This window comes from Hibiscus syriacus, unplaced genomic scaffold, assembly GCF_006381635.1.
Source record: "Hibiscus syriacus cultivar Baekdansim isolate YM2019G1 unplaced genomic scaffold, ASM638163v2 tig00110013_pilon, whole genome shotgun sequence".
Taxonomy (NCBI): Eukaryota; Viridiplantae; Streptophyta; class Magnoliopsida; order Malvales; family Malvaceae; genus Hibiscus; species Hibiscus syriacus.
The window spans coordinates 2,326,813-2,333,336 of record NW_024062563.1 but is presented as its reverse complement, the minus strand read 5'-3'; the positions used below and the strand labels follow the sequence as shown (position 1 = coordinate 2,333,336).

Here is a 6,524-nt window from a genome sequence, read left to right as displayed (position 1 = left end):
CCCTGTCCTCTTTACCGGTATATTTATGAGCCATACCTTACAGAAGTAAAACAACATACCGAGCAAATCCTCGTAAGCATTGGCTAACAAGGATGCATCCATCAGAAAAGGAGGAGAAAAGACCTACTCCTGCGTTTCTTCCATGTCGAAAAATGATCTTTGACCATCAGAAGCTGAACTACTAGAAGCAGCAGCTGAGAGGAATCCGTTCACTGGATCATAATCATTAAGAGAATCCAGATTGCTCGACTTGTGATAGGTCGTCATTGTTAATCTGAATACAACCATCACTAGCATGGCTTTCAAAGGAATTGTTTGTTTGAGTTGTAAATAATCTCTTATTCCTTATTGAGCCAACTTTATTTTCAGGTCGGTCCCATACGAGAAAGATTGATTGACAGAACAGGTACGAAGAAGTGTTCAGAGCTTTCATCAGATTGGCTGTCCTGTAATGACTGTGAATTGTAGGATGGGATTAACAATGCAGCTTGCCTAACAGATCTCTTCAAGTTCTGAACATAAGAAATGTCACTATCTGCAATGTGAATTCGAGAATCAACATCTTCCACTAAAGGAGTTCAATCACCATTGTCTTTCTATAGGTAAAATGAATGCATTAGACCAGCCATTAGCGCACATTTAAATGTAAGGAGGAACGTCGATCATGGAAAGCAGCAAACCTTGTTTGTGAGAGGTTGCTTTCAGATAAAGTTTCAATTCGGCCTGTGAAGCTAACATATGTCGCTTTTGCATGTTTCCACCTTTTCCAGATGAATTTGGGCTTAAACTAAAAAACTGTGGGAGCTTTAAAACTGCAGGAGTAACTGAAATCTTATCAATCTGAACCATAGACAATTGTGGGGTAATGTCACCAACCTCATCAGAGCTACTTTCCTGCATTATCCAGGAAAATATCTTAACAATGAGACATAAATTTTACAAACACATGTTCAATGTTTGCATGAAATGAAACACCAATTTAACAATTGCCAGGGTCCTTCCGCTGCTCTGAGCTTCAACAGGTGAGGTGGCTTGACCACGATGTTTGGCTATAGAAGGCAAGTTTGAGGAAAAACTATTTACTTTCTCTGTACAGTTTGATATTGACTTCTGTATAGCTGGTGCAACTTCCTTTAGTTGGTTAATAAGCACCTGCATTTGAAATGGACTAGAAATTTAGAATAGAAATGCCTAGAAGTCATCGAGAAAGTAAGAATGGTACAGGAGTGGGATTCATATCGCAGCCACAGACACTTTCAGCCACATGTATCACGTTTCCTGATATCACAAATGCTATTGTGGCATATATAGACCATGAATATTGGTGAAAGAGAGCCGAAACCACAAAATAACCACTGTATCATCACATTGCAGCTACCATTTAAATCCCACACTAGGAATTGGCAAGGAGGTGCTGGAAAAAATTCTTCAAAGACAACTTAGAATCTCTAACAGCAATCTATGGTTTATGAGGAATACATTTAAGCATGACAGTTTATAGATTACATGGAAATCATAACAGAAATTTATGGTTGAGTAGAGGGCTAGAAGCATTATGGTCACTTATTTATAAACTCACAACCATGCATGTATGCATGAAGCAAAGCACGGAAGATTAGAACAAACTCATGGACTAACATAAGTTGGTTCTCAGATCTCCAAATAGTTTAAACTAACACTTCCATAAACTAAATCAATTTTCTAGATTTTGAGGCTCTAGATTATCAACATTTGACCATTCTTTAGCATTGGGAAAGAATCACTCACAAAATTCTTTACCAAATACCATGCAGACAGTAAGTTAAGGAAAGCTTGAGCAATATCTAAGGTTCTTGAAGATTCCAAAAATCTAATTCACATTGCATTAGCATGTTTCTAGGACAATCAGCGTAATGATTAACTATTTTAAAAACCTACATAAGAAAACAACATAAATACAATTGCCCATATGTTTACAAACTAGAAACCTCAAATTGTTCAAAACTCAAATTAACACATGGCAACTAAATTACCTGAAAGCTAGCCAGGTGTTGCAGATGCTCAGCAAGAGTTGTAGCCAATGACTCAGCATGGCTACTTGTATCACCATCTTGTGTAATTTGTAAAATATCAGGACCCTCTCCATCATGCCTTGGCCAGCAAAATAATTGTAATATCCATAATTGCATACTAGCTCCTTACTTCAGCACTGATAATTAGAATTGAAAAATACTTCTAAATAAATTTAAAAAGTTCAAACAGAATATTGCATATTTTTTTATTACATAACATAGCCAATATCTTGCTCACATCTCACAAAGATGGAAAGTTTTTAAGTGAAAGGATTTGCTTGTAACTAATCAAGGGTGTCCATAGGAATAGAAGAACACCTAACACAAGTTTCGTTGCCACAACTTCAATCTTAATGTTGCAAAATGTCTAACTTACATAAATTTTACGATTCCACAACTTTAAACAAATATCATAGTCATCTTATATGATATATAGACATTAAACCATTCAGAGATTTAGTGTATCACTAAGGACCAAGCACTAATACAATCTAAGATATACGAGTGAACAAAAGCAACATAAAACAGCATACCAGCTGAAGTGACTGTTTATGAATGTGCTGTAATGCATGCGTCCAACGTCTGATAATTTCTGCTACATCAACAGTCTGCTGGACTCTTCCATTTCTGTCATCCACCAGAGAAAATGTCTCTTCGTTGGCCTGTGTGTTACATCCATCATTCTGTTCTTTGTTACTCAAATCCTCAGACTGAACAGATAAGACATCTGAGTAAGGAACTTGAGAACTCTGATCCATAGCTGCAAGCAAAGACGACCCAGAGATGCGGTACCTGAAAAATAGCATACATGAAGGAGAGCCAAAAAGTGGCATATTTACTATCCAAAATAATATATGGTGGCAAATTACCTATGCTCTCGATGAGCTATCAAGTCCTCAATAGGTCCTGAAGCAAGAATTTCATGCTGACCTGGAAGAATAGGTCGATAAAATCAAGGGTATGAAAATCAAGCAAGTTCATGATGGATACTATAAACGAAAATATTTGATTCATTTGTACTTTTACAAGATAATATAGACTTCCACAAGCAAGTGGCCTTTGAAACCAAATGAGAATTTTGACTTGAAGTAGAGACAAGATCATCCCATAGCTGCACTTCCAACTTCACCTTGTTCCTCAAGTCATGTAGCGTTTCCAGTTCTTGCTGCAAATAAGCCTGAGATCAAGGTTTTCCAAGGAAAGTCATTTGTTTAAGATCTTAAGTCAAAGTCTTCACTCGACAGAAAGTAAAAGGGAAAAGAAATTATATTCAATAATTTGACAAACACTCAAAAAGAGTTCAATTGAGTGATTAAATATTTATTTACTTACCTCCTCAGCACAAAGACCACGAAACTCTACAGTCATTTCATGAGCCAAATTTGACCACATAGTCTGTCTCTGCACTGCTGTTTCTGCATTTTTTAAAAATCTTCTCCATTCAAGAGCTATTCTAGCCTGTTTAAAAATAAGGGTAATCTATGTCAAATACCACTCACCTTTAGGCTCGAGCTCGTTTATGCCAGCAACGTTTCAATTTTGCCAATTTTAACACTACGTTTAAGTTTAACTGCAATTATGCTACTCCGCCGTTAATGGCGTAACGGCACGATGACATTGCACCTCTGCGCCGTGACGTTGCTGACGTGGCTCCCTCACCAAAACGACGTCGTTTTGGCATGACTGTGTTGGTGCTAAAAAAGCCTCAAAACGACGTAGTTTTGTTTGAGAAAAATTAATAAATAATGCATTTGAAGAGATTTGAACCCATAACCTTTTGAAATAAAGGATAATACTTAACCACTATGCCAAATTAGATTTTTGACACAATTCTATAAACATAATATACATAAAATAAGTCAGCATTCAAAAAGTTATTTTCATAAAAAACCTATGAAATTATTAAAATTCCAAAAAAAACCTTAAATTCCATAAAATTTCAAAAAACTCCAAAATTCCTAAAAATTCAAAAAAAATTTAGGGATCAAAGTTGATTCCAGTATTTTCTTGCTCACTAAACGCCTGCTCTGTATCATCATCATTTCCAAACGGATTAACTTCCCTATCTCTCCCACGACCCCAACCACCACTTCTACCACCCCATCCACCAGGTCGAACGCCACCACCACCATACCCAAATCGATTGTTATAATAATTCCTAGGAGCAGTCCAATGCGATCCCCCTTGTCCAGGTCGATCGTTACTTGAAGCAAGGCCACTGGAAGTAGGAGCAGGTGGGTCTGCTGACGGCGGACGATTACGAAGATGTGGAGGAACATAAGCAGGTCGCCCACCACCCGAAGTGGAACCAGGAACTTTGATGCTATCAGAGGAAGAACCAACACCTGCATTCTCAGCCGCAGAATTTGCAGCCAAATCTGCCCATGATGTTCATGTAGTCATTACAATTCACAAGCACCCAAGATCCCAATTTGTCAACAAAACCCTTTTTAGTCAAAATTCACCAAGCTAACTTTCCCAATATGAAATTTAATTGAACTTGGACAAATCATTAAAAAAAACCATAAACCCATCAAAACAAACGATGCAATCATCTCTTACTTCATTAATCACCCAAATGCAGCATGTTAATGTAATCCATCAGCTCGAAAAAACATCGAATAGACCCCGAAACTTAATATCCAAAACAGAAACAACGATTCATTCGATCGATTGGGGGAAAAAGCTGCCAGTGCTACAGAATCAACAAACAGAAACCCCCAAGTGCATTATAGAATTATGTTTATTATGTATATTATATTTATAGAATTATGTTATAAAATCTAAGTTGGCATAGTGGTTAAGTATTAACCTTTATTTCAAAAGGTTATGGGTTCAAATCCCTTCAAATGCATTATTTATTAATTTTTCTCAAACAAAACTACGTTGTTTTGAGGCTTTTTTAGTACCAGCACAGTCATGCCAAAACGACGTCGTTTTGGTGAGGGAGCCATGTCAGCAACGTCACGGCGCGGAGATGCCATGTCATCGTGTCGTTACGCCATTAACGGCGGAGTGGCATAATTGCATTTAAACTTAAACGTTAGTGTTAAAATTGGCAAAATTGAAACGTTGCTGGCATAAACGAGCCCGAGCCTAAAGGTGAGTGGTATTTGACATAGATTACCCTAAAAATAAACATGTTTCTTCACTGCTATGGAAGGTCTAATAAAAAAAATGTATTTTGAAATTGATGCCAAAATTATACAAGAAGAAAACTTGGACATGAAAAAATAAAACATAGTCACAGAAAACAAAGTATGAACTTATTATAAAATATAAGGAACAATAACTCAATATTGCTCACACTCTCCAATTTTCATAAAGTAACCATGTTCAACACATATCTGAGGGACCCATCAAATACATGGAAAAACATATAACTGAATGTACCCATGTCGAACAACATACAGAATAGTCACATCCGAATTCGAGTAACATAGCTATAATTGTACTTCATATGAATAGTCTACAGAGAAGCACCACCTTTGTTACAGGAAGTAGTGTAGCAGCATGCGAAAATGCAACATCAGTCAGTGGCACAGGCAATGAGTTAGAAGCAACATCCGCCGCAAAAGTTCTTCTATGGACCTCTCATAATGCATGCAATGAAAGTTGCCATAGAAGTTCAACAAATCTACAAAAACATAAGAAGACCCAATGTGATGTTCCAAACTTTGAATGTTACACAGAAAATCAGTGCAAAAAGACAATAAAAGATTAGCTCTAATGATCCTAATGCATATAGAACTAAGAAAGCTAATGAATACAGTTTTCCATTTTGCTTGACGTTCTTGAATTTTGGCAGCCAAACAGAAATTAAAACTAACCTCGGTCCACAGAAAGTAGCAAGCGAAGAAACGCTCGAATTACATCTAGGTAGAGCTCCTTGTACTTCCAGCTCACTAATTATCCCTTGGACAACCTAAACTACCAATAAATAAATAAATAAAATTCAAACAATAATTTAGACAAAACAGTAAAACTGAAGGAAAAACAATAAGGAAGCAAATAAATAAATCGAGGAATTAACCTTACGAAAATCACGAGATTGCGCCGAGTCAAAAATAGGCCAAACTCTATCGAAATCCTATAAGATCAAAAGCCAAAACCAAATTCAAAAACCAATTCAGAGCAGATCAAATGCAAACGAACCGAAAAATGATTATCACTCGGGCAGATTGAGCGGGGCCACGAAGAGAAGAGAGTATGAAGTAAAGAAGCTGTTCGCCTAATTTAGGATTCGAATGACGGAAAAGTCCAACACGAGGTGTTCCGTTGGAGGCTCCGAGCCCGATTATCGACGGATCCAAACCAAGTAGCAAACAATTAGTTTACATTGCGCTTTCGAGCTCTATCTCTCTTTCCTTCTCTCTGTCCATTGTCATCTCTCTCCCTATATATGCCTCTCTCTCCCCGAAAATTGATTTTTTCTCGAGAAAAATCAGTAAGCGGAAATATAGAAATGGTTGG

At 37.1% G+C, this 6,524-nt stretch overlaps 1 pseudogene; it reads right to left on the bottom strand.

Annotated features, from left to right (window-relative positions):
* Positions 1–6,524, bottom strand: LOC120212515 (annotated as a pseudogene).